Source organism: Lactuca virosa, chromosome 1 (assembly GCF_052849685.1).
Source record: "Lactuca virosa cultivar CGN04683 chromosome 1, Lactuca_virosa_CGN04683_v6, whole genome shotgun sequence".
NCBI classification, from domain to species: domain Eukaryota; kingdom Viridiplantae; phylum Streptophyta; class Magnoliopsida; order Asterales; family Asteraceae; genus Lactuca; species Lactuca virosa.
Window position 1 is genome coordinate 82591923 of NC_136426.1, and position 18131 is coordinate 82610053.

Below are 18131 nucleotides of genomic sequence, written 5' to 3' on the forward strand. Positions count from 1 at the left end.
TTAGAATGCTAAGTGATGATTGTGAGATTAGTGTCTACCATATTTTAGGCACGAGCACTAGTTTATTTTAGGAAAGATGCATAAAATCCCCTTATGTGCTAAATGCTATGTGTTTGCCATGTGCGCCATTATTTGTTCGGATCTATGGTCTGTTGCCGACCGGATCTGGAAACCTTATGTGTGTAGGATTCTAAGCGTATGATTACAAGATTAGAACTAACATGTAAACGTTTCGGAGTGATAAGGGAATTGAAATGTCTAACAAGGATAAAGACCTAAATTCGCGTTATTCGGTATATAGATTGTAATGGCAAGAACTCGTAGTGGAGTTGCAAATGCAAATGGAAACAGGGATCAACATCCTCAACCTCAAGTAGTTGAGCAAGTACCTGTTGTAGGAGCTGCACCTGAGCCAATGACGATGGCTAGGGTACAAGCAATGATACAGACGATGCTGGATCGCCAAATGGAGGAGATGAGGCGATTACTACAACAGAATAGGGAAGAGACTACGATACCTATTGAAGAGCCCGTATTGAATGAAGGGCAATCAGTAGGAGGGAACTATAGTGGGACTCTTGGTCAAGCCAACCCACCGATAGTTAGACAAAACAACCAGGATGGAGGAGCTGATGGACGCGGGTGAAAATATAAACATTTCATGGCATCTAAACCACCGTGTCTATCTGGGAGTCCGATACCAATGGAAGTCATGAATTGGATCTCCTAAATGGAGACGATGTTTGAAAGCTGTGAGTGCAGCGAAAAACAAAAGACCGCACTTGCAATTCCTCTGTTAAAGTCTGGTGTGTTGAACTGGTGGAAGTTACTAGCTAATTTGATGCCTAAGGGAGAAGCTAGTAAGATGTCTTGGGAAGATTTTGTGGTACAACTGAAATTGCAGTACTGCTCTGAGCAGGATCTTCTGGAAATTAATAATGAGTTCCAGAATTTAAAGAAGGGAAAGATGAGCGTTACTGAATACGCTGCTAGTTTTACTGAAAAGATGAAGCTTGTTCCTTACCTAGTTCCAACTGAACTCTCTAAGGTTAACACTTTTTCCCTCGGATTACCAGCGGACTTTGGTCCGATGGTTAAGCAAGCAACGACTTTGAAAGCCGCCATCTGGGCTGCTAAGAATGTGGAGGTTCAGATCAGGGAGAAGGGTCTGGAGAGGGAAAAAGTTGGTGAAAAGAGAAAATTTGAAGGAACTTCAGGTTCCAACAAGAGAAGCAAATTTTCTAAGTCTAAGAAGTTTGGAGGAGGAGGAGGTGAAGTGAAATGGTGTGAGAAGTGCAAGAAAAAGCACTCTGGGAAATGTAGCGAGGAGGTGACTTGCTACAAATGTGGAAAGACTGGGCATTATGCTAATATGTGTCCGTCCGACAAGAGGGTATGTTTTGAGTGCCGTGAAGAATGACATGTTTTTAAAGACTGTCGAAAGAGGAAGGATGCAGCAACGCCCAATCTACCATCAAAGCCGAAGGCGAGAGCCTTTCAGATGACCCTTGAAGCTGCAAAAGAAGAAGTCGATGTCGCTTCAGGTACCTTTCTCGTAAACAAATTGCCTGCCCAAATTTTGTTTGATTCTGGAGCCAATTACTCCTTTATATCGCATGAATTTGGTAGAAAACTAGCTTTGCCTGTAGATAGACTAGTTAATGCCTTATTAGTCGAGATTGTTAGTGGCAAGTTTGTACCTGTTAGCCATCGTATGAAAAATATCCTCATTGACTTGGATGGGAATCAGTTCCACGAGGAATTATTGCCTATCGAGTTAAATGGATTCGACATAGTTTTAGGAATGGATTGGCTTAGCGCCAATGACGCCGAAATATTGTGTAGGAAGAAAATAGTAAAAGTAAACCCGCCAGGGAGAGAGTCGTTTACGGTGTACGAAGACAAACGCAAAGTAAACTCTGGAATCATTTCCCTAATGAAAGCCAGAAAGTGTTTGGCCAAGGGGTGTACATCATATTTATCGTTCGTGATTGATGCTAAGAAGGAAAAGAAGGAGGTGCAGAATATTCCGGTGGTGTGTGATTATCCGGAAGTCTTTCCAGAAGATCTTCCCGGATTGCCCCCTGATCGACAAGTTGAGTTTTGTATCGACTTGTTACCAGGAACGACGCCGATAGCAAAAGCACCGTATCGGTTAGCGCCAACCGAGATGAAAGAACTTATGACACAACTTCAGGAGTTATTGGACAAAGGTTTCATTCGACCTAGTTCATCACCCTGGGGAGCCCGTGTGTTGTTTGTAAAGAATAAAGACGGGAGCATGAGAATGTGCATCGATTACAGAGAGCTGAATAAAGCGACAATAAAGAACAAGTATCCGTTGCCGAGGATCGATGACCTGTTTGATCAGTTGCAAGGTTCGAGCTACTTCTCGAAGATCGATCTTAGGTCAGGATACCATCAACTGAAGGTGAAGGAGCATGATATCAAAAAGACTGCGTTCAGAACAAGATATGGACACTATGAATTTTTGGTTATGTCGTTCGGATTAACCAATGCCCCAGCAGCTTTCATGGATTTGATGAACAGGGTTTGTAAACCATACCTTGATAAATCCGTGATAGTATATCCTGATCTATTCGAAAAGCAAGCAAGAGCATGACAAGCATTTGCGTGAAGTGCTAGAAGTCTTGAAAAAGGAGAAGCTGTATGCAAAGTTCTCCAAATGTGAATTTTGGATTCAAGAAGTCCAATTTTTTGGTCATGTGGTTAACCAAGAAGGAATAATGGTTGACCCAGCAAAGATCGAAGCTGTGATGAAGTGGGAACAACCAAAAAGTCCTACGGAGATTAGAAGCTTTTTAGGATTAGCTGGATATTATCGCCGATTTATCCAAGGCTTTTCTTCGATCGCTACTCCATTAACAGCTTTGACCCACAAAGGAGCTACTTATGCTTGGAATGAAAAGCATAAGGAGGCCTTTGAAAAGTTAAAGAAGAGACTGTGTGAAGCACCAATTCTTTCGTTACCTGAAGGAGTTGAGGACTTCGCAGTCTATAGTGATGCCTGTGGAGTTGGGTTAGGATGTGTTCTGACCCAAAGGGATAAAGTGACAGCGTATGTATCGAGGCAGTTGAAAGAGCATGAAAAGAACTACCCAACTCATGATCTGGAGTTGGCAGCGGTAGTATTCGCCTTAAAGATATGGAGGCATTATCTTTATGGTACTAAGTGTAAACTTTTCACTGATCATAAGAGTCTTCAATATCTCTTTAATCAGAAGGAATTGAACATGAGACAGCGGCGCTGGCTGGAACTACTCAAGGACTACGACTGTGAGATACTTTACCACCCTGGTAAAGCAAATGTTGTTGCTGATGCTCTCAGTCGGAAAGTAAATCTTGAAAAGAGAAGGCCAAGAGCGTTGAGAATTGAAGTCGTTTCGACAATTGTGGAAAGTATAAAGAAATCTCAGGAGGAAGCTTTAGAAAAGAATGACCGAAAGGAGGAACGTTTGGGAAAAACGTTGGTGTTTGATACGAACGGTCAGGGATTGAAGGTATTCAAAGATAGGATTTGGGTACCTAAGACGGGAGGAGTAAGAGGTCTTCTGATGGAAGAAGCTCACAAAACCATGTACTCGATTCATCCCGGCAGTACGAAAATGTATAGGGATCTAAAACCCTATTACTAGTGGCCGACGATGAAGCTCGATGTTGCTAAGTATGTGGCCGAGTGTGTAACATGTGATAGGGTTAAGGCACAACATCAGAAACCGTATGGGAGTTTAGAACCCTTACCTGTACCCATGGGTAAATGGGAGGACATTACCATGGATTTTGTGACTAAACTGCCCAAGAAAAGGAACGGTCACGACATGATTTGGGTGGTCGTGGATCACTTCACTAAGAGTGCGCATTTCATAGCCGCTAACGAGAAATGGTCTATGGATAAACTTGCGAATTCTTATGTGAAGGAAATTGTGAGGCTACACGGTGTTCCGTTAACGATTGTATCCGATCGTGACAGCCGTTTTACCTCAAGGTTTTGGAGAAGTCTACAAGAGGAATTGGGTACCAAGTTGTGTTTGAGTACAGCTTACCATCCGCAAACTGATGGTCAGAGCGAACGAACGATTCAAACATTGGAGGATATGCTGAGAGCATGTACCCTAGAACTCCAAGGTAACTGGGATGAACATTTACCTCTAGTAGAATTTTCCTATAATAATAGTTTCCACTCGAGCATCAAGATGGCACCTTATCACGCTTTGTATGGGGAGAAGTGTCGAACGCCATCATGCTGGTTGGAAGCTGGGGAAAAGCAGTTTATGGGACCTGAAATAGTCCATCAGACTGCTGAAAAGTTAAAAGTGATAAGGGAAAGGATGTTAACTGCTCAAGATCAACAAAAGAGTTATGCTGACAAGAAAAGACAACCGATATCCTTCGATGTTGGAGATTCGGTTTTACTTAAAGTCTCGTCGTGGAAGGGACTTATAAGATTTGGTAAGGGAGGAAAGTTGAGTCCAAGGTTTATTGGACCATTTAAAGTTCTTCAGAGGATCGGGAATCAAGCTTACAAGCTAGAATTACCGGAAGAACTGGAGGGTATTCATAATACCTTTCATGTGTGCTATTTGAGAAAGTTCACGGGAGATGTGCCCGACATAATTCCCATTTCTGAATTAAGGTTGGATGAAAACAAGAGGTTGATCGAAGAACCTGAGGCAATCGTTGACCGTAAGACTAAGAAGCTGAGACGCAAGATGGTCGATTTAGTGCTTGTGCGTTGGAAACATATGAATGGGCCAAATCTCACTTGGGAAACGGAGAGTGACATGATGAGTCGCTACCCGCATTTGTTTGCTGATGTGTGATTCCGGGGACGGAATCATCCTAAGGGGGAGCGAATTGTAATGCCCGTGTTTCTAGGCTAGGCATTAATATTGACATTATAGTCTAGGTTAACCTTTGTAACTCATTTTGAAGAAATGAAAAGGAATTATGTGTTTATATTATGTGAATTATGTGTTTTATGCTTAATTATTAGGGCTTAATTAATTAAGAATAAAAATGAGCGTCAAAAATTAAATTTTAGATAAAGTCGATATCTATTAAGAAACTTGTAGTGGGCGTGACAAGGATTACGGATATATAAAGAATGCCAAAATCCGAGTTATAACGAAGAAGTTATGACTTGTCGAACTTTCGCGACAAACCGGCACGGGGCCGAATGTCGTAAAAAGTGAGTTTTCGATAAACTACTTTTTGGCCTTAGTGATCTAAACGAAACTCATAGTGTTCGTTAAACCGAGAGTAAGTATAAAAAGAACGCCCAAATCTGACTTCGTATGAGGAAGTTATGATTTTTCGAAGTTTCAGCTTAGCAGTAGACAACTAAAAACTCGAATTTTAGATCGAGTGATTTTTAGCCGACACGACCTAAACGAGAATCGAAGGTCTCGTCATTAGTAGCACAACGGTAAAAAGTCTGACAAAAACGGACATCGGATGAAGAAGTTATGAATTTTTAAGGGATTTCCTGTCCCGGTCTGTTAAAAATAATAATATAAAAATTAAACTCAAAATTAGCCGACGAAGTCTAAACGGAAGTTGTAGAGCGTAATTTTACGTACGCGTGCATATAAAGAACGTCAAAAACGGAGCTCATATGCGAAAGTTATGGATTTTAGAAGTTTTTGCACAAAAACCGAGAAAATTCGCATAGTCACGATTTGCCACGTCACCCTCGCTTAGAACGTGCCACGTGTCCGAAATGGGTGATTTAGGCGAGCCACGTGTCCGAGCTGCTGAGTCATCCGAGCACCTGATCTGATCCGAAGTGGTCCAATAGCGGTGCGACACATACTCTCTTGCACGTGACCGAGCCCTCGCATGAAGCCACAGACACACCCTACTTCGGACTAGACCTCGGTCCAGTAAGAAGAGGCCAGCAGCCCCTTCGCACGCGCAGACCATGTGCGAGCCATGTGCTGTACACCCTCGCCTGCGGACCCCACCACCAGAACCGACTTCGGACCCCTATAAATAGAAGGGTCCTGCGAGCCTTCTCGGGTACTTTTGGGATTTCACCATCTTTCACCCCTTTCTTCATATTTTCTTCATATTTTCTTCATCTTAACATTCCCCAAAGCCCCGGTATCGATTATAAGCCCCGAAATACGCCACGAAGTGCCCGTGAAGCCCGGAAAATTTATCTTTTCGGTTTCGAAGCCCGACCCTCGCAGAGCCCGGTTTCTGAATAAAACTCCCGGTTTTATTAGAAACGATCGTTTTAGGAAACGAATTGCTGCCCGATTTTCATCAAATCAAGTGAGTGTATAGTCACTTTCATTTTACACATAGATATAAAGTATTTACCTTATAATACGTGTTATGTGTAAATATATTAATTGTTTATTTGAGGTGACTGTTGAGTTGATGTTTTATACAAGTTTTAAACTGTATAAGTATTTTTATCTACAAATATGTTGGGTAGAACATGGATAGATAGTTGGTGTGTGATAAACTAAAGTGATGAGAGGTCTCGATGTGATTTGAGATTCAGTCATCTAGCGGAGTTTGGATGACGACCACGGACTTTCTAGACAGTCCAGTGGGAAACATTAGCAGGCCCGCAACCTGTAGGTGTTAATGAACTTGGGTGTTTATTCGTTGTACTCCATCCCCCTCATGGTTGCCTTTAGGACATGTATGGCTGAGGAAACCCCTTAGCAGTAGTGTCCATCCCGATCATATTCTTTAGGCTAGGTCCCTTGTGAAAAGTGTTTCGGGACGTAAAGTGAGGATAACGGGAACGGGTAATCAGGGTTATTGTTGATTGGTGAACTTAATAAGTTTATTATTACTGTGGGTTGAAAACCCTATATGATCACCAGGCTCCCAAGCCTGACCCACTCAGTTTTTTTATGATTACAGGTAGTGGACCCCGAGCATAGTCGGAGGATGACGTGAGATTTTTGGATTATAGGCCAGTAGTTGTAAATAACTGTAGTAAGGCTTATAATGTCTTGTTTATGCTTTTGATCTGTATCGGAACATGACATCCCGAGGTTTTGATATATATGGAAAATATATACCTTCTTAATGAAGGGTTTTGATAAACTTTTATCATATGTTGTTTGGGGACCAATTCTGCAACATCTTTTGAAAAGATTTCTCTGATTTTATTTTAAAAAGAATAAATTAAATCGGTCTTTTCTGGCCGAGAAATTAGGGGATGTCACATTATCTTTGTATGTAACCTGCGTATATATATATATATATATATATATATATATATATATATATATATATATATATATATATATATATATATATATATATATATATATCAGATAGACCTATGGGTCTTTCGTGTGGCAAATACATTTGTTAATTATGAGTGCATGGGTATTTTGGGAAAACCCTTTTTATTTTAAGTATTTGATTTAGATTAGGAAGTTGTCTGCTTGCTTAACAAGTATTACATATTGGTTTAGGTTACTGCTTTCATTAGTATAAATAAGGACATGTATTCGTTAGTTTAGAGAGATCTATAGCAAAAAAATCCTTTGTCACAGTTTTTCTTGTTCCTCCTTTGTTTGGTCTTGTGCATCAAGGTATTACTAGTTTAATACCTTACACTTTGGACTTCCAAAAGTATTTCTTTTGTAGTAACTTTGGACTTTCAAAAGAAAAATAAATAGTTACCACCATCAATATGGTATTAATTGTCATCATTTAGAAATTAGGCACTTAAAAAAATAGTTGTCCTAATTCAAATTTCTTAGTTTAAACTTTAGACGATGATATACGATTAAAAATAGGGAAAAAAGCATATAATTGACTCATGAACTCTTATATAAGTACACTAAAAGCATGGCCAGATTGTTAATTTTGAAGGCCTTATGCGAATAGTAAAAACGAGACTCTAAAATTTCATATTAGTGATGAATAACGATGAGTAGCAACGGATACGATGGATAGCAACAGATTAACCACAGATTTGTGACGGACTAGCAACAAATTATCGATGGATTAGTTACAGATTATCGAAAATTAAAATTTTGGACCCCTTCACGATATGGGCCTTGTACGACCACACCCGAAATGAATAGCCTTGAGTAAAAGTTAGTTGAGACCAAATCATATTGTGGGGGAATAAAAGTAGGGTGATGGTGGATAACAGGATTCCTTATTGATCGTGTAAAGTCACTTTCCGAACTGATATTTCCACCTTATGTCCGGGTTACAGGAAATCTAGTCTACGATAATCCAAAATGATATTCACGAATCTGGGCATAGAAACGTAAACCAAATTGCCAGAGAGTTTTGAGTTTATTATAGAAGAAAAAGAGCTGAGAGCGATTTAAAAGGCTCAAAAGAGGAGCCGTATTTATTCATGACAACTTAGGTTTATATCTTCTAAATTATTTAGGAGAATCATGAATATAATGGTTTAATCAATGGTTTCAAAAACTGAAAAGATTTATCAATCTTACCATAATCACTCATTAGAATTCAGATTTTCTATAATGAAACTAATTCAAATTTCCGAAGACCTTTTGGGGCGTTGCCCTAATTCCCGCGGGAGCTGCCCCTCGACCACGCCTGCTGGTTTCCAGAGTAGGACCACCGCCAGGGGATCTGCCCCTTGGACCCCACTAGGACCGTTTCCCCAAGGACCCTGCAAGGGGGCACAACCCCCTTGACTCCCGCAATTCTGTTGTGTCAGCTTATAATTTGATCTTATAAATGCATGCACTTCGCATTCACCAAACATATAATATATAGTACAAAAAGTAAGTCCATTGGCTCACATGTAGACCTAACAATCCTTGTCTGCATGTCGTGTATTCGTGTCAGACACGAATTTACACGGCACAAATTATAAAACGTGTTTGGGGTATCAAACACGAACACGACACGTAAAAAATTCGTGTGACACGTGACACGACACGAATAGACACGTTTTTCTGCCGTGTTACACGAAAACACGAATAAACACGTTTTTAATGGCTTTTTTAAGCTAGGGCTATAAACTAATTATTAAATTTTACAAAATTGGTCCATAATATATTATAAATATAAAATTTAACCCTAAAGTATATATGTGTATATATGTGTTTGTACGTGTCACGTGTCAACACGAATTTGTATTGTGTCTTATACGTGTCTAAACATGTAAATTCGTGTTTGACATGTATAAGACACGGAACACGAATTTAAAATACGTGTCAGACACAAATAAACACGAAACACGAATTTCTAAAACACATACACGGAAAACATGTATCGTGTTCGTGTCGTGTTAATCGTGCCGTGTAGCAAATTGCCAGGTCTACTCTCATGTTAGTTCCAATTAACGAAAATGCGTTATAATACTAAAATGACCAACATCATATTGTAAAAATTTAGATTCTTAATTCTAAGTTTTTCGAAATCACTCTTGGCCGAAAAGTGTAACAACCAACAAAATTTTCGTCACCAACCATCGTTATAATATAGTAGAGAAAGATAAATGTAATAACTTAGCATTATAATGTTTGATTTTATGAATAAATATAATCAAATATGTTGTTATGTTTAGAAATAGTTTGACGTTTAGACTAAAAAATAAGCATCCAAAAAGTTGTGTTGTCTTTTAAAACGGTTAATATATTCGGAAAGTACTCGTCGACGTGATTCCAAGGATATAAAATTGGTATAAATCCGACTCCGATTGGAGGAGTCATGATTTTTGTAAAAAGTAAAATCAACCGTGTAAATAATTATTACGACGTCGAAACGGTACATAGAGATTGTTAAGTTTTGACTAAAGTTAATAAAATGAGAATCGTCGTACTCCTCGAGATAAGAACTTTAGGAAAAAGAATTCCGAAAACGGGAATCGTATGAGAGAGATATGATTTTTGTAAAATCAATTATTTTTACCCTCGTTAGGCAAAAAGATAAAAGTTAAAACCAGCCAAAACAACCTAAAGGAAAGTTGTAGTACTAGTTTAGACCATCACATAGAAATAAAGAGCGAAAAGATCAGAGCTTGTATGCATAAGAAATGGATTTTTCAAAATCCTTTTTGTGTGCGCGAGGTGCACACCATTGCCCGGCGTGTACCTGGCATCAGATTCAATCGGATTACGAGTAACGTGGCCCAGGGAGAGAGTGACACATGGCGACTCCCTGATGGAGCCACGATGATCACGCGCGACGTGCACATATATTTGCGCCACGTGCACTCCAGAACCTCAACTATAAATGGCAGGGTCAAAAACTCCATTTTATACCCTCAAACACCCATCTCTCTCTCTCTCTCTCTCTCTCTCTCTCTCTCTCTCTCTCTTGGAGCCGCTGCAATCCCGAGGCTATCCTGGAGTCCCGAGCTCGAATCAACCCTACATCAGCGATATCACGCGTCGAGGGTGAGTTTACGACCCGTCTTTTACGGTTTTAAAAAGATTTTATGAGGGGAATACATGCTTATCAAACTGCTTTATCCAAATATATTTTGTAAATATATTAGTATTATATATAGATATATATATATATATATATATATATATATATATATATATATATATATATATATATATATATAAACATGAAACGATAGGGTAATATGCAGGTAGAAACTCTGTCTAGACTTAAGTAATGATATTATGCATAATCGTTATGCTACTCGATATACTAGGAAAAGATTATACCTAGATGTTATGCTGTTCGATTTTCCCAGGATAACTTAGTACCTAGAAGTAATGCTGACCAAATCTTAGGATATGAATTGTACTTAGGTGTTACTTTGTCCTAATATCCTGTTATCCAGATAATCATAATTAATATATATATATATATATATATATATATATATATATATATATATATATATATATATATATATAAAGAGATAATTATGGGAAAAAACGTAAGGATAGACAATGTACTTAACTGTACCATAACCTATCAAAGAATATCTATAAAAGATAATTATTATATATAGGTTAAGTATATATGAATAATTATGTAAAGAAATTGGTATCAAAGAAATATTAAGTAACACTAGTAAAAAACTACGCTATGGCATCGATTTTTGAAAACTGGGTCTTCTCGGTTTTCATATTTCTCATCACTAAAGGTCATAAACTAATTCACATGATTGTTTCCACGACTGTTTATTGAAAATGAGTCAGCATTGCTTATCAGACTTCACACATTCACGTCGGTTTTACATAAAAAAAGTGAGAATTAGTGCGACGGCCTACAACGGTGGGCAAATGACCTTTTTTATAGCGGGTTGGTTATTAAGCGAGACAAAAGGTATCAGGGTTTCATTTTAAGTGATTCAAATCTTATATTTAAACTTGTAACTTGAAAAAACCAGTGACAAGACGTGCCACGGTCGAAAACCATGGCCAAATGTCATCTTTTACAACGAGTTTGTTGGGGGTCAGAAATGGCATCGTCCAAGTCCTCGCACGATGGCCATTGTGCCGCAATCGAATGCTTGGTCCTGGAGGGCTGAATGCGCTATATGGGTTAGGTTGCACCCTTTCTAACACCAATTGGTTTTAGATCAACCGGTAGCACTGATGTCCAACAAGTGGTATCAGAGCCAGCGGCAAGGGTTCGATTATCTCAGGGAGCACTTTTTGAGGGGGGGGGGGGATTGTTGGGGGTCAAAAATAGCATCGACCAAGTCCTCGCACGATGGCCGTTGTGCCACAATCGAATGCCTGGTCCTAGAGGGTTGAATGCGCTATATGGGTTAGGTTGCGCCATTTCTAACACCAATTAGTTTTAGATCAACCGGTAGTGCTGATGTCCGACAGAGTTTTCTTATGTTATTTGTACATATACCTTGTGTCGGGTATTAAGTGAGACGTAAAGACATAAGGTGATAAATACATAAGGTGTTGAAGTTTCATTTTAAGTGATTCCCTCTACTTAGTTAGTTTAGATAAATATTAAGTAAATAGATAATATGTGTTTTGGATTTCATTTTGAACCTCAAATTAAATGACATTTAAGTGGTGTGAAAATGAGTTTTTTAAAAACTGTATTAATTAGCTTAATTTTGTGGTAGGAAAATCAATAAGTCAAAAGTAGTTTTTGATAAAGTGTTTGTCCATTATTACAAGATTGTTCACAACATTAATTTAAAAATCAACCATTATCCATTATTAAACATCCCCAATAAACCTACAAAATTTACCATACTCTTTGTACCAACGACAAACTTTGCAATACTTCTGTAGGTCATCATCTTCTGCAAATATCGCAAATGCCCCTTCACTGGAATGCTCTACCTCTTCACATTGCAAGGTGATATGATCTGTTGTAGGTTTATGAACAACATGTAGAGTATACAACAATTGTTTAGCACTTTCAACACAGTCTTCGTACTCTTGAAAATTCGGAGCAACCAAACCTAAATACTCATCACGTCTACACAAACCTACAAGTATACACATTAAAATAACTTTCAATCCAAAATGTAACAGTTTAAATTTGTATTACAAATTATACAACACATCAAAACTATTCTAAAATCTAGTTTTTGACATTATTACTAAAATGAAAGTGTTATGTAGCCAATACATTAAAAACAAAATGTAATGTATATATTGTATACATACCTTGATCACATTCAGGAAACCCTTTTGATATGTAGATCATCTCAAGCAAATAATTAGCCTCAATATGACCATCTTCTCCGGTTGCAGTCAACAATTCCAATCCATATTCAAAATTAACCTTACAAAAGTACTCGTCCTGTTAACAGAATAACAATACCATTAAGACCAACTACACTAAAAAGAAAAGTGAAATATATAAAATTAGTCAAATTAAGTAACAAATACCACTCCTTTTCTATACATTGCTTCCGTGTTTTTATGATCTTCACAGTTGAATATAAATGCTTCCTCTTTATTAATTTTCGGACCCAAACCATGGCTAACCGGAAACTCTTTGAGGGATGCATTTTTGAGCACATTACTTTGTTTCCCCGCGTCATCCATCTTTTTCGAACTATAGAAATTGAAATTTATAGTTAATATTAATAAATCAAGTTATACTTCATCTAATATACATTAATATGTTAATGTTTATGAGAATTACGAAACTCTTGCAGACATAATGTATTTAGCGGATTCTGACCCTAACCTTGATGTAATACTACTTAGAATCTCTAGAGGAAGATGATCCAATGAAATACACGGTCTTGTACCGGACATTCTACCAACAAAATAGACATTGCATAACTTTATCTAATTTTTTAAATAAAAAATAGGGGTAAATGTGAAATATAACGATTACAACTAACAGGGGAAGAAAAAAACCTTACTTTGGTGCAATGATCGTCGATGAAGTACTGGCTTCCATAATCTAGTCGAAAATTGAGTATCATAACGATTCTCTATCAAGGATTGAAGTTGGGGATGATTGCAGATATTCGAAATCGCCAGAAGAACTGAAACGACATGATGGCGTCGGAAACATAACGTCGCCTAGAAGTTGCAGGCTCAAAATGACCAAATTGCCCTTGAAATAATGCCTCATATTTGATTGGTAAGGATAGTTTTGTCAAAACACATTATTTAAAAAAAACAACCTATTTCAATACACAACCGGGATTTTTATTTGATATGTACCTTAACGGGCTAAGTGAAATCCAACTATCCAAGTCCAGTAAATCAGTTCAAACTATCCAAACCCAAAGGTCATAAACTAATTCACATGATTGTTTCCATGACAGTTTACTGAAAACGAGTCACCAATGGGTTGTTTATTTGATATGTACCTTAATAGGCTAAGTGAAATCCAACTATCCAACCCAATAAACCAATTCAAACTATCCAAGTCCAATAAACCTGTTCAAATGTTTTTTTAATGTATCTATCACACCTGTTCAGCTTGTTTTTTTAAGAACATGTTCATTTCGATCAGGTCTAAAAATTAACATAAAACCGGTTGTTGTTGAACCGCTCTAGTTCCTGGTTCCCGGTTCGAACCAGTTTTAAAATCATTGGACATAATATCATAATTTGTAACTACAAGTTGTAATCAGACTTGCTATAAATATTTTTTGGTCATTGAAATTATTCATCATGTTCTATTTATATTGTTCATTCACCTAATGTTATAAATAAATATGATCAACTCCACACGCGTATGAAGGAAAAGAAAGGACCGTACTAGTTAGGATGAGTTTGCCAAGCTAATATTTTAACACAGGTAAATCTTAATAAAAACCAAAAAATATCAAACCAATTATTAATAAAATAATTGGGTATACAACAACATACCTCGGTATACTGCGTTTATATACTTAAAATTAAAAAAAAATAACCAAAAATATTTACAATACTTATAGAAGATTGAAGAATAGTATCAGGTTTTGTCCTGCAACTACTGTATCTTCACAACTTCTTTTTGCCCTTTTGGATTTTTTTACTCTTACAGTCTGACTGAAAGTAATCATTACGAGATTCAGCAGCCAAATCATGTTTATCTACAGGTGGCATTATATATTTATCTTTGTGTGGTAAAACTATTGTACTGCATTCCTTATCATCTCTTTCATATGCATCTCTATAACTTATTGGAGGCATCATGATCACAATTGATTTTTTATTATCCTTCGGGTCTGTCACATAGAATACATGTCGTGCATGTAAGGCAAGTATGAACGGATCGCCCTTATGCCCTAATGTATCTAGTTCTACCATGGTGTAGCCAAGAAGATCTTTTTAACCCCTTTTTTATTATGAACCCAATCACACATGTAGGAAATTTTCTTATATGATAATATAGTACCCATATATCTTGTAGAACACCATAATAAAATGTGTTTTCATATCTTACTTCTTCTTTTCTAGATCTGTGCGTATCAGTCGACTCTATGCAAACCCCACTATTTTGGTTAATTGTAACTTCCTGGGATTATGTACGAAATAGGTAGCCATTGATGTGATATAAAACATATTTCATTACGACGTGTTGTGGGCCATGAGAAACCCACCTGAAGTCCTCTGAAATGTTATGTATGTCGACCGCAATCTCTCGCACTACCTAAATATCATTAAAAAGATAAGCACCAGGGGGCAGATTGATCAGATACTGTTTTGTTCAAGCAATTGATCAATGACTTCTCAAAACAAAAATTAACTTGGATCATTATTTGACCTCCTCTTTTAAGCAATGATCGAAAGCTGCACTATGCTCATTCTCCATCCATGCTTGTATTTTCATGGGATGTTTATTTTTAACATGTATCTTTTGTCGCCTATGCATACATTGATGAACATTAAATTTAGAATTGTTGAATATCAAACCAATAGACACGCAAGGAAACTGAAAAATAATATTGAAAATTATATGTCAATTAATTACGAATAAAAGACATATATATTTTTTATATGGACAAAATGAGTAAATGGGTTAAGCCAAAAGTCATGGCTTAATATATTAAGACCCCAACATACTTTATGAATGTATATATACATCATTGTATTAATGTATTATATATAGCTATCCATATATTTTATATATGGGCCTAATATATTATACAGTTATCTAGTCTAAGTGTTTAGAATTAATGAACATACTTTTACATGTATACATATTAAATGATGAATTTAATAATGTATTAATGAATTAAGCTCTTAATCTGGATTGTATAAATAAATGCACAACTAATCAAAACAAATAATGAATATACAATTAGTAATATACTTACTCGATATACAGTTACACTCCATGTGTATTTTGCAGTACAAGGAAATGTGCTTTGTGGAAGAGTTTTGGACAAAACTCAGAGTGATATGGAGTTGATAGTGCTACTTTTTCATTATCAGTTGTGTTATGCTTATCCTGTGGAATACCAACAATCTGTATGTTTTTGTGGTATTCAGTTAAGAACTCAATTGTCTCCTCTGCAACATTCTATTCGGCAATGCACCCTTCTGCTTTGTTTTTATTCTGGACATGTCCTTTTATTACCTTCATGTATCCTTGAAATGGATACATCCATCGGAAGCATACTGAACCACATATTCTTACTTCACTAGTAAGGTGAATCACTAAGTGAACCATAATATCAAAAAAATGGAGGAAAGTGTTTATCTAGAAAGCACAATGTGACATGCAGATCTGCTTCCAATTCATCTAGCTCTGCCACTCTTATTTCTTTGCGAGAAATATAATTGAAAAAAAAACATAATTTGATAATAGCATCTCTTGTGGATTTCTGCATTATTGATCGTATTGCAATGAGCAAAAACTGTTGCATTAGCATGTGATAGTCATGCGATTTAAGTCCAATAAGCTTATGCTCCTTTTCACTCACCAAAGTGGTCAATGTTTAACAATAACCTTGTGAAACCCTTAAACATTTAAGTGTTTGCAAAAACTTGTCCTTTTCTTCTAGGGTTAATGTGCAGCTTGATGCGGGCTTGACTAACTGGTCAAGTTCTATTCTTTTTGGTACCAACTCTTGTTTTCAACGCAAGGTTTCAAGATCTTTGCGAGCTTTCAATCCGTCTTTGGTCTTGTTAGGCACGTCTATCACTGTACCGGTAAGACTCTCACCCACATTATTTTCGACATGCATGAAATATATACAGTTTGGGACGAAGTGAAACCGCCAATACTTAAGGCGTTTATACCAAATGTTGCATTTCTTCCAGTACTCTTCCTTGTTTCCCCCTGAAGTCGAGCAATATTCTTTTGAAGTTTTCTTGTTCTTCTTACACTTCCTACATTTTTCCTTTGGAAGTTGAAGTAGCCTTCCCCCATTTATTCTTTATAGATTTCACTTCGTTGTATATCCCTTCCCCACCCATAGACTCTGGGGCATATTCCAACTCCATCTTTCCATTGAAACCAATCTTTTGACGTCTGAATGGATGGTCATATGGAAGATAGCGCCTATGATCGACATAAATCTGTTTCTTTGATTCCGGAAGTCTAATAGAATGAGTATTTTTTTTTACACACTATGTAACCTTTGTATCCGCTATAGGGGCATCTACATAGTACCCCCCAGATCAAGGTAATCATTTATGGTCCATAAAACAACTGCACGTATAGTAAACTTCTCTTCTGCATACGCATCATATGTTTCAACCCCCTTTTCGAATAACACTTGAAGATCATCAATCAAAGGTTCTAAATAAACCTCAATATCATTACACGGTGAACCGGATATTAGTAATGACAACATCATGAACTTCCTTTTCATACACAGCCACGGTGGAAGGTTATAAATGACGGTTAAAACGTACCAAACACTGTGATGTTTGTTTCCTCTATTTACGTCAACCCCATCAGTTGAAATGCCAAGTCGTAGATTTCTTGCATCATTAGGAATTTCAGGGAACCTGTCGTCTATGTTCCGCCATACTGGTGTGTCCGTCTGGTGACGTAGTACATGCGAAACGAAAAGTCACATGTGTCGTTCCATGACACAAGAGTTATGACCGGAACTCCCGATGCATGATCCACATATAGAATAACCTCGGGTATGAAGGTGTAATCCCCGCACCCATTCCATGCACGGTCCCATGTCGAAGAACATAAGAATATCTGCAAGCCGTGTGTCTCAAAGCCGTATATGATACTAGATCGAGCTGATGACTGGCGCCCCGAATTAATTGATCCATATCAACGACCCACACTCGTGCCACATGTACTCACACCGTGGTCCCCTTGGCTGATGATCAAGATCACGTGAAAGGAAAAGTCCAGTGTCTCGTTCCATGATGCTAGAGTGATGGCCGGAACCACTGTGCATGATCCATATATACAATAACCTTGGGTTTTAAGGTGCAACCCCCACACCCATACCATGCAGGGTCCCATGTCAAAGAACATAGAAAAATATGCAAGTCGTGTATCTCGGAACCGTATATGATACTAGATCGAGCTGATGACCGACACCCCAAATTACTTGATCCATATCAACGACTCGCACTCGTGCCACAAACAATCTCACCGTGACCTCCTTGGTTGACGATCGAGATCACACGAAAGGAAAAATTCCAGTGTATCCTCCATGATGCTAGAGTGATGGCCGGAACACCCGATGCATGATCCATATATATAGAATAACCTCGGTTTTGAAGACGCAGCCCCCGCACCCCGACCATGCAGGGCCCCATGTCGAA